Source organism: Schistocerca cancellata, chromosome 9 (assembly GCF_023864275.1).
Source record: "Schistocerca cancellata isolate TAMUIC-IGC-003103 chromosome 9, iqSchCanc2.1, whole genome shotgun sequence".
NCBI classification, from domain to species: Eukaryota; Metazoa; Arthropoda; class Insecta; order Orthoptera; family Acrididae; genus Schistocerca; species Schistocerca cancellata.
The window spans coordinates 255118655-255131067 of NC_064634.1; positions in this window are offsets into that span (position 1 = coordinate 255118655).

Genomic DNA, 12413 nt, shown 5'->3' on the forward strand with positions numbered 1-12413 from the left:
CACAGACCGAACGTGAGGAGAGGGGCTAGTGTAATTGGTTAATACAAACCATAAAAAAAATGCACGGAAATATGTTTTTTAACACAAACCTACGTTTTTATTATTGGAATCCCGTTAGTTTTGTTATCACATCTGAACATATAAACAAATACGTAATCAGTGCCGTTTGTTGCATTGTAAAATGTTAATTACATCCGGAGATATTGTAACCTAAAATTGACGCTTGAGTACCACTCCTCCGCTGTTCGATCGTGTGTATTGGAGAGCACCGAATTACGTAGGGGTCCAAAGGGAACGGTGATGTATCTTAGGTACAGAAGAGACTGGAACAGCACATTACGTCCACATGCTAACACCTTTTTATTGGTCTTTTTCACTGACGCACATGTACATTACCATGAGGGGTGAGGTACACGTAACACGTGGTTTCCGTTTTCAATGACGGAGTGCAATAGAGTGTGTCCCGACATGTCAGGCCAATAGATGTTCAATGTGGTGGCCATCATTTGCTGCACACAATTGCAATCTCTGGCGTAATGAATGTCGTACACGCCGCAGTACATCTGGTGTAATGTCGCCGCAGGCTGCCACAATACGTTGTTTTATATCCTCTGGGGCTGTAGGCACATCACAGAAGTCCAGAGGTGTAAGATCAGGAGAACGGGCTGGCCAATTTATGCGTCCTCCACGTCCTATGAAACGCCCGTCAAACATCCTGTCAAGGGTCAGCCTAGTGTTAATTGCGGAATGTGCAGGTGCACCATCACGCTGATACCACATACGTCGACGCGTTTCCAGTGGGGCATTTTCGAGCAACGTTGGCAGATCATTCTGTAGAAACGCGATGTATGTTGCAGCTGTTTGGGCCCCTGCAATGAAGTGAGTACCAATGAGTTGGTCGCCAATGATTCAGCACCATACATTTACAGTCCACGGTCGCTGTGGCTCTACCTGTCTGAGCCAGCGAGGATTGTCCACGGACCAGTAATGCATGTTCCGTAGATTCACTGCCCCGTGGTTTGTGAAACCCGCTTCATCGGTAAACAGGTAGAACTGCAACGCATTCTTTCTTAATGCCCATTGACAGAATTGCACTCGATGATTAATGTCATCACTATGATATTGCTGATGTAGCGACACATGAAACGGGTGAAAGCGGTGACGATGCAGTATGCGCATGACACTACTTTGACTTAGTCCACCGGCTCTCGCAATGTCCCGTGTACCCATGTGTGGGTTCATGGCAATAGCAGCTAACACACCAACTGCACCCGCTTCTCCTGTGACGGGCCTGTTACGGATCCGTTTGCGTGCTACGACCATACCTGTTGCATACAGTTGGCGGTAGATGTTTTGCAATCCGCGGCACGTTGGATGCTCTCTGTCCGGGTATTTTCTGCATACACCCTGCAGGCTTCAGCTGCATTTCATCGACACTCGCCATAGATGAGTATCATCTCCGCCTTTTCAGAGTTCGAATACACCATGGTCATAGTTCCTACAACACTACACTATCACAGACGTCAGGTAACACGGTGTACTACAGTTGGTCTGCGTGCGGAGACTAATGCAGAATAACAATAGCAGCAAGCGCTACATGCGGACACTGTGACAGCTAGACCAGACCACAACAGTGCACTACAGCTACACTCGTAAACACGGTCGTCATCGTAAACATGTCCCTGCAGATGCTGCTCGCCGACCGTGGCCTGTGTTTGCTACAACACGCAACTGAACGTCGGAGGTTTCAAGCGTCAACTTTAGGTACAATATTTCCGGATGTAATTAACATTTTACAATGCAACAAACGGCACTGATTACGTATTTGTTTATATTTTCAGATGTGCTAACAAAACTAACGTGGTTCCATTTTAAAAAAACGTAGGTTTGTGTTAAAAACATACTTCCGTGCATTTTTGTATGGTTTGTATTAAACAATTACACTAGCCCCTCTCCTCACGTTCGGTCTGTGGAATAGGTTCGTCAGTATTTGTGGTTTACGAAATATATCCAGCGGTAACGTTAGGTGACTCACCCTGTATATGTACGCGCGCGCGCGCGCGCGAGCGCGCGCGCGCGCGTGTGTGTGTGTGTGTGTGTGTGGATTAAAATTGCCATAGGAAGTGGTCAAAATTATGACCTTTAGCCATAATACATTTTATGAATAGATTCCAGACACGCAGTAATCCATGTCCTTACCACTGCACAGGCCGTTGTAAGAGGCATTTCACGTCTTCGGCAGCTATCAGCTCTTGCTTTTCCTTTTAGAGGTCTGGTTGTAATTTTTGCAACGAAAAAAGTTGAGAGGTTTTGAGTCTAATAATAAATGCACTAATACTGCCCTGTGTTACAACTCTCACACACAAGAACTTTCAAGAACAACAAGAGCTTAGTATTTGGGCTGTCTTTCAGACACAAATGTAAAACTGAAGCGTTAATGTGTCATGCAATGATCATTGTAAATCTGTTTCATGCTTCACCGAAAGCTAGTCAATCTTTTCAGCGATTTCACTGTTGATTCATTGTGCTTCTTGCTTTTCCGCTTTTGCAGCATTTCACGAAACACTCTCGGAAAACATGTTTTTTTTAAACATCTGCACACTTATCTGCGCTATTTCTTTAATCCTGCTTAATGACATAAAATAATTATTAAATATTCTGCATATCTTTGAGGCGACAGTAGTAAGTTTCCTTTTCAAGGTTTGCGATGCGTATAGTGATTGCGGTTTGGCGACTGTGTGGTATTGTCTTAGTTCTACATTCCGGAATGCTGACGTTTTATTACACTTGTTATTCGCGTGCCGTCTTTGTAATTTACAGATTATTTCTCTTTATCCTCCCATCCTCTATTGATTAGTGAAAGTTTGGTGTTTCACTACGTATTTGAACTGAATTAGTAGATATTGTCCATCACGGTATCGAGCAGTTCACTAAGTTTACTCTTTAGGGAGAGTGAACTCCAGTATTGCTTAAATCTTATGGTATTTTCCTAAGTGGGGAATCGATTCTCTTTCGTTGTTTGAGAGAATTGCTAGGTAGCCCGTGAAGACCACCAATTGGATATATTTTTCTTTTTTCACGAAATCTGACAACAGTTATTTCTTTTAATTCCTTTACCCAGTTTGTGATTATTTTTCAGTACGAGACTGAACAATCGGAGGATAAATGGTCTCCTTGTTCGACTTCCGTGTCACCTAAGAATTTTGATTCGGAAGTGATATTAGTTTACCTTTGTTGGATGAAATCTGTTTTTTTTTTTTATCTCAAATCTTCTACTGTAGTGGACAGTGTATGTGTAACTTAACTAATTAGCTATTTGGTGATAATTTTATTACTTATTTTCAGAGCCACAGTAGACTTACTACTCTACAAGTACATACTTTCCTCTATTTGAATAGTAAACGTCATTACATCTCATTACAATTAATTTTTCTAATTCCAAAAGTTATTCATTAGTGCCGAAGTAATGATTTAATGGCATGCTTCAGCGTAATAGAATAATAGTTTCCCCTGTTAATATTCTTGTCCAATCAGCTGCATCTATACAAAGTACAGGGTGATTCAAAAAGAATACCACAACTTTAAAAATGTGTATTTAATGAAAGAAACATAATATAACCTTCTGTTATACATCATTACAAAGAGTATTTAAAAATGTTTTTTTTCACTCAAAAACAAGTTCAGAGATGTTCAATATGGCCCCCACCAGACACTCGAGCAATATCAACCCGATACTCCAACTCGTTCCATACTCTCTGTAGCATATCAGGCGTAACAGTTTGGATAGCTGCTGTTATTTCTCGTTTCAAATCATCAATGGTGGCTGGGAGAGGTGGCCGAAACACCATATCCTTAACATACCCCCATAAGAAAAAATCGCAGGGGGTAAGATCAGGGCTTCTTGGAGGCCAGCGATGAAGTGCCGTCCAGAACTTTTCCCTTTGCACAAACACCCATTCTCTGTAAACTGTTTATACCAACGTTTAATACACCACCTATCAGGAGGTTTAACACCATACTTCGTTCGAAATGCACGCTGAACAACTGTCGTCGATTCACTTCTGCCGTACTCAATAACACAAAAAGCTTTCTGTTGAGCGGTCGCCATCTTAGCATCAACAGACGCTGACGCCTAGTCAACAGCGCCTCAAGCGAACAAATGTACAACTAAATGAAACTTTATAGCTCCCTTAATTCGCCGACCGATAGTGCTTAGTTCTGCCTTTTGTCGTTGCAGAGTTTTAAATTCCTAAAGTTGTGGTATTCTTTTTGAATCACCCTGTATTTCAACACCCCATCTTGCCTCCATCGACAGGTTAAGTGACCGTACGACACGAATGGTGACCAAATAAGAATTCTATTAGTTAATGTACCGCGAAAATTTACGTAGTCACTACGACTGTTGATCGTTTTTCTTCTTTTCGTTCCTGACGTCACATCTCCTTTGAACTAATGCAATTTTTATACTTGATTAATAAGCAAACTTGCTAAATAAATTGTTAACTGGTTAATATACGGGAGTGATGTTGTTTTTGTTTCTGTCTTTCGTGTCTTCAGACCGGAAATTGGTTCGATTCGACACTTCATGCCAGCCTACTCTGGAAGAACATCTCTACATAACTACAACAACCTACATATATTTTATCGTTGTCTCCCTCTGCAATTTTACCCCTTACACTTACTGCTATTGTGAAACTGACAATTCCTTGATACCTAGGATGTGTTCTTTTAACCGATCCCTTCTTTCTTTCCCCCCCCTCTCCCCCCAACAATATTCAGTGTCTCCTTATTGGTTAGTCCATCTTTCAACCTGATTTCCAGGATTCTTCTATGGAAGAACATTTCAAAAATTTCTATGCTCCTCTTGCGAAAATGACTATCGTATACATTTCACTTCTGTTGGAAGTTACACATCAACAAACAATTTAGAAACGATTTCATAATATTTAAATTTGTATTACATGAACGAATTCCTCTTTTTTGGAGATGATTTTCATGCAATTGATAGTGTGAAATTTATATTTTCCCTCCTTCGCCCATAATCATTTTTCTTTTCAAACAGCTAAAGTAATCTACTACTTTCGGCATGTGATATCCTAATCTAATTCCTTCATCATCGCTTGATTTAATTCGATTACACTCCGTTACTCTCGTTTTAGTGTTACTGGCGTTCCTCTTATAATCTCTTTTCTAGACACTATGCATTCTGTTCAACTACTCTTCCAGAATCTTTGCAGTCTCTACCACATTAAAATATATCATCTTGGAACGGCAAAGTTTTCGTATCTTCTCCCTGAAGTTTAATTCCCTTCGCTAATTTCTCCTTGGCTTCTTCCGCAGCTTGCTCAGTGTTCTGTTGTATAACATCGGAGATAATCTACAACCCTATCTCGCTCCTTTCGAAACCACTTCTTCCCTCTCAAGTCGTTGGACTCTTATAACTGCTGTCGCCGCACAAGTTGTAAATAACGGTTCATTCCTGATCTCGTATCCTTGCTATCCTCAACACTTCGAAGAGAGTAGTCTAGTCCACATGTTTAAAAGCATTCTTTAAGCCTGAAAGTGCTCCAAACGTAGGTTGGCCTCTCGTCAACGTATATTCTAAGCTAGGTCTTAGGGTCATCAGCGCCTCTTGTCTCATGTCTCTGAAATCAACGTCGGCCTCTTTCAGTTTTTCTATATCTTTGTCAATAATTTGTGTCAAAGCTTACCAACATGTCTTATTAGACTGATGATTCAGCAGTCTCCTGTCTTATTATGAATTTGAGTTGTTACTTTGTTACAGAACTGACAAACTTACAGAATGACCATGAAATATCGTATCTAGTAATTTAACTATAAACTTGTTACCATGATGTCTCTCACTGCGCAGAAAAGCGAGTGAGAAACCTCAATTCTCTTTAACACTAGCGCGCAGTCGCGAAATATCGACCGTACAGTGGTTGTGCAGGTTCAAAATCTTTGTGACGGACGCGGTCTTGAATAGAGTCAGTGTGCCACATGCCACCTAGGAAACGGGTACTCGGCAGAGATACCGTGTACTTGGCAGATCCGCGTCACTTTACTGGACTGCAGTATTACTGAAATGCGTTTTGCCAAGAGTCAATAGGTTCACTTTAGACCGCGAGACAAAATTTAATAATCAACAGGTTAATCAAATTAAAAAAGAAAAAGACTTAAGCCTAAACTCGTTTCATGTGACTCGCTTGGCAATAAGAGGGAGGAACAATAATTCGCGTACGTTCCTCACATTTCCTCCGGTTTTGGAATTGCCTAGCCTAGACTGTATTTGTCCTACAGGTATGACATACCATCCTAATCCATGTGTTGCTTTGATAGAAGTTTCTCCCTGGCAGAAGTGCAGGAGTAAGACTTACATTAAGACTTTTTTGCTTAGTAAATAACATGTAACCAACCATATTACCACAAAATTTCATCCCTCTTAGAGTGTGAACTTTGTAAAAAATGTTGAAAATTTATGTGTTCGAGTAATAGCTATGTATATTTTATTCCTCTGAGCTTATTTGAAACCATGTAGGAATACACCGTGCTGCGCCACCAGGTTAAAAGCAATAGCAAACAATCTCGTAAGTCTCGGGTGACAATAATCCATTTGTATTATTAAGACATTTTTTGTAGCACGTGAAACCAGTGAATCCTACATAACGGCATAATTCAGCAACTGACATTGAATTCCGATGCTTGTAACTTGCATAGTGGCAACTATTTACACTGTAAGTAGGCTGTTTATGTTTTCTTATTGGCAAAAGTAGGCTGTTTATGTTTTCTTATTGGAAAAGTTACGTAGCGCTCTGTATGAAAATCACTGGCTGTGCTGTGTGCAGTCTGTGGCTAGTTTGCATTGTTGTCTGCCATTGTAGTGTTGGGCAGCGGCAGCTGGATGTGAACAGCGCGTAGCCTTGCGCAGTTGGAGGTGAGCCGCCAGCAGTGGTGGATGTGAGGAGAGAGATGGTGGAAGTTTTGAAATTGAACTGCTATATATATTATGATTATTAAGGTAAATACAGTGTTTGTTCTGTATTAAAATCTTTCATTTGCTAACTATCCCCATCAGTAGTTAGTGACTTCCGTAGTTTGAATCTTTTATTTAGCTGGCTGTAGTGGCGCTCGCTGTATTGCAGTAGTTCGAGTAATGAAGATTTTTGTGAGGTAAGTTATTTGTGAAAGGTATAGTTCAATGTTACTCAGGGCCATTCTTTTGCAGGGATCTTTGATAGTCAGATTGCGTTGCACTAAAAATATTGTGTGTCAGTTTAAGCACAGTCATGTATAATTTGTTCTAAGGGGACGTTTCATATGGCGACCCTGCCAGGATTCGAACCTGGAATCTTCTGATTTTTTCTTGTAGTTTGTGTATTTAGTGTAGCTTTTGTTTATTGCTAGCGTGTAATTATAGAGAGACTTTCCTTGGTAGTTGTGGTTTTTCATTGTTGCACAGTAAAACAGTTGTGGCATGCATGTAGATTTGCACCAAGTATTTCGCAGCTGCAATTAACTAGATATTATTTTCAGTGCTATGTTAATGTGTTCTCTTATTTTTGCTCTTCAAATTAAGTTTTTCTGTGTTATCGTGTGAAATATTGTCACAATAATGGCGTGTGAAAAACGTAACACTAGGTTCCAAAGTAAACTGAGAAATAATAGTGACGACGAGCGTAGCTTATCAGCACCACTGTGTAGTGAATTAACAGACGTTCCAAGTAGTAATTTGGTAATTGTGCATAGGGAAATGGAGCGGGCGGCAAATAATGGTGTAGACAGTGAAACAGGTTGTGAACAGGGAAGCATTATCGATCGATCGGTCGGCAACAGCTCGTCTCAGGAATCCGAAATGACAGGACACAATTTTACAAATACTGTAGATTCAGGTTTTGCGTCCTCACCGTTTTCTCAAATAAGTTTTTAAAGTACGTTTGAGGTAGATGACACTATTTAAATGAGCAGAGAATTCTTTTTAGGTTTTGAAATTATTGGAGGAAGCTACGACGATTTTGAGATTTGACTGAGGTGTTATGATGTTATTATTACGATGACGAGGTGTATTATGCTGCTGAGGTATGTTTATGATTAATAGGCTGATGCTATATGAGTCATTTGATTGAGCCACGTAGCTGTTATGATGAAATATTGAAGAAGTGTCGACGAATAAGGTGAGGAATAATGAATAGAAGTTAGGGGCTCTTGACTTGTGAAAACGGATGTTGGAAACCAAGAATCGTACTTTAAGAGTTATGAAATGTGTGTAAATGCGTGAATGTATCACAATGCTGGCGAAAATCGTTTGGACACTGTTATATTTATAGGATTTTGTTTCTACAGATTTGTAACGCAAATTCTTTACCTGTGAAATATTTTTATATGAGACTGTCACTGTAGCAGAAACTGGTGTCGTAAATATTTCGGTAAGAAAGCCAAGTGACCTTGACATAATGCGTCTTGAGCGACCAGCTGTGCGTCGCTGGAAAAAAGCCATTAGTGCCTCTCAGAGGCACAGGTAGAAAAAAAGAAAGGGGAGGCCATTGTCCTAGCTATTGACATTTCCTTGTTGAAAGCATACTGTGGAGCTCGTAATTTATGATATTTACTAAAATGCCTAATGAAATGATTAGAAACATTTTACATCTATTGTCTTTGTAGTTAAGAGATTGCTCATTTTGTTTAATATCTGGTTTCCAGCTGTGTTGCAGCATTAGTTTTATAAAATAAAATGCATTTGCTAATGTGAACACTTTCTGTCAACAGATCTATTAAATAATAATTTTTTAATCCACATTCTTTAAAGAAGGAGCACTTGGAAAGGAAAGAACAATAAGAAGGGACTAGTAACAGTAATTGGACACATAATTTTCTTTTCAAGTACATGGTAATATTTTTTTGACAATAAGTTGTTGTGGTGCACCACTTTAATTACATAGACATTAAGATGTGAATAGACATTTCCCTTTTCTGCATTGTTGTTTTTACTGTAATACACTCCTGGAAACGGAAAAAAGAACACATTGACACCGGTGTGTCAGACCCACCATACTTGCTCCGGACACTGCGAGAGGGCTGTACAAGCAATGATCACACGCACGGCACAGCGAACACACCAGGAACCGCGGTGTTGGCCGTCGAATGGCGCTAGCTGCGCAGCATTTGTGCACCGCCGCCGTCAGTGTCAGCCAGTTTGCCGTGGCATACGGAGCTCCATCGCAGTCTTTAACACTGGTAGCATGCCGCGACAGCGTGGACGTGAACCGTATGTGCATTTGACGGACTTTGAGCGAGGGCATATAGTGGGCATGCGGGAGGCCGGGTGGATGTACCGCCGAATTGCTCAACACATGGGGCGTGAGGTCTCCACAGTACATCGATGTTGTCGCCAGTGGTCGGCGGAAGGTGCACGTGCCTGTCGACTTGGGACCGGACCGCAGCGACGCACGGATGCACGCCAAGACCGTAGGATCCTATGCAGTGCCGTAGGGGACCGCACCGCCACTTCCCAGCAAATTAGGGACACTGTTGCTCCTGGGGTATCGGCGAGGACCATTCGCAACCGTCTCCATGAAGCTGGGCTACGGTCCCGCACACCGTTAGGCCGTCTTCCGCTCACGCCCCAACATCGTGCAGCCCGCCTCCAGTGGTGTCGCGACAGGCGTGAATGGAGGGACGAATGGAGACGTGTCGTCTTCAGCAATGAGAGTCGCTTCTGCCTTGGTGCCAATGATGGTCGTATGCGTGTTTGTCGCCGTGCAGGTGAGCGCCACAATCAGGACTGCATACGACCGAGGCACACAGGGCCAACACCCGGCATCATGGTGTGGGGAGCAATCTCCTACACTGGCCGTACACCACTGGTGATCGTCGAGGGGACACTGAATAGTGCACGGTACATCCAAACCGTCATCGAACCCATCGTTCTACCATTCCTAGACCGGCAAGGGAACTTGCTGTTCCAACAGGACAATGCACGTCCGCATGTATCCCGTGCCACCCAACGTGCTCTAGAAGGTGTAAGTCAACTACCCTGGCCAGCAAGATCTCCGGATCTGTCCCCCATTGAGCATGTTTGGGACTGGATGAAGCGTCGTCTCACGCGGTCTGCATGTGCAGCACGAACGCTGGTCCAACTGAGGCGCCAGGTGGAAATGGCATGGCAAGCCGTTCCACAGGACTACATCCAGCATCTCTACGATCGTCTCCATGGGAGAATAGCAGCCTGCATTGCTGCGAAAGGTGGATATACACTGTACTAGTGCCAACATTGTGCATGCTCTGTTGCCTGTGTCTATGTGCCTGTGGTTCTGTCAGTGTGATCATGTGATGTATCTGACCCCAGGAATGTGTCAATAAAGTTTCCCCTTCCTGGGACAATGAATTCATGGTGTTCTTATTTCAATTTCCAGGAGTGTATTTTTTCTGCTTGAGCTATGTCATCTTTAGGTATAAGTTGCTGCTGTTTGCCAGGCATAGTGCTACTAAATTTCACTTTGTATTACTCTGTTAAGCTAGTTTTACTACTGATTTATTTTTCTTGTTGCTGCACATTGGCTCATATTAGTTGTAATGTTGCATTGCTTGGTAATTTAGATTTACTGTAGCTTGCTTTGCAATTTTCCATTTTTTTTTTTGCATTGCTGTTTGTGTTAATCTGTTACGTGCTGCTGCATTGCCTCGTCCCTTAGTTTAGCATCTGAGCTCAGTAGATTTAAGTTAGCTTAAGAGGAGTAGACTATATAAGAAACTAACTATGATGACTTGGAAGAAATGTATTGAGAAGCTATATGAAAATGGTTTGGACAAAAAAAAAGGATACTGTACAGTGGAGAAAAACTATTTTTGACAGAGGATGTGAACAGAATACAGAAAGCAGGCTTAAATAGGACTTTTGGGGATAATGATGAACGAAGGGAGATCTCCATGCAAAATACTGCAGTAAAACAAACCCTGTCTTTTCCTTCTGTGTTATCCCACTATGTGTTTGTGTACCCTTGTGTATTTGTTTTCTTCCTGTCTCTGTGTAGTTTCATAGAATTTTTTCTTCTTCTAATACTCATCTACATGAACTATGATGAGGAATACTGTTATCCTCAAATATAATTTGCATTAATAATATGTTATTTACTTTGTAAAGATGCTTAGACATTATTTATTCTGTTTTGTTGCTCATGTGTGAAGTTGATGTTTCGAAAGTTATTCTGATCTTTTATGTATGTACTCATGTCATAATTCCTGTAGCACTGATGTATATGTTATTTCGATTCTTTTGTAAAGCCTGTGCTACAAATGTTATCTGTATTGTTATGTTCTTTAATGATGTATTTTGTACCTTTGTTATTGTATTTTTATGTTATAAAATTGTAATTGACACCAGTTCATCAAATTAAGTAACTTGTACGTTACATTTCACTGGACACGTTTCTGTTGGTCATAGTATATGGACAATATGTGAGAAGTAGGGACTGTTAGTGTTTGCACGTGTGTTGATAATTCAGCAAGGGACTGGATAACAGCATTGCTGGTTCTAAGGACAATTCCAAAAACTTTGTGAGTGCACAAGTGGTGGTTTATGGACTTGCTATATTGTCTGCAAGACTCCTAAGGACAATTCCAAAAACTTTATGCGTGCACAAGTGGTGGTTTATGGACTTGCTATCTTCTCCGCAAGACTCTTCAATGGTGATTGTGCACCTGCACAGTTGCAACAGATGGCTGCTGGCCGTCTCTACCAGGACTACAGTGGGCCTGTCCACTATTTCTACAAGGACTGCAGTGGTTCTGCACCTCTGGTGGCCCACCAATACCGTAATCTCTACCAGGACTACAGTGGGTCTGCTCTGTGATGACCTACCTACCAATATTCTTCAAAACTTCGACTGACTCTGCTGTGGGTTTGCTCTGTTGTGGCCCATTACCTGTCTGCATGTCAAGAGTCAGCACTGTCTTTCCGTTGGAAGGGCAACACTACTTCTTCAAGACTGCATGGAAATCCACTACTTCCGTGTGCATTGTCTTTTACTGCTCAGACTTTGAAAAAAAAAGCACTGAAATTTTACTGTGATGAACAATCTGGACTGTCTTTATGGACTGTGAGAAAATTTTAGCTTTTGACCAACATTGTATCAATAAGTGTGTGCATTTGATATCTTTGTTATTGTAATTATGAAAAATTTTTTCAAATCATTATTGGCCACTGCCCAAAAATATTTTGAAAATTTTTTTGTGGGGAGCATGGGGGCTATGTAAGTAGGCTGTTTATGTTTTCTTATTGGCAAAAGTAGGCTGTTTATGTTTTCTTATTGGAAAAGTTACGTAGCGCTCTGTATGAAAATCACTGGCTGTGCTGTGTGCAGTCTGTGGCTAGTTTGCATTGTTGTCTGCCATTGTAGTGTTGGGCAGCGGCAGCTGGA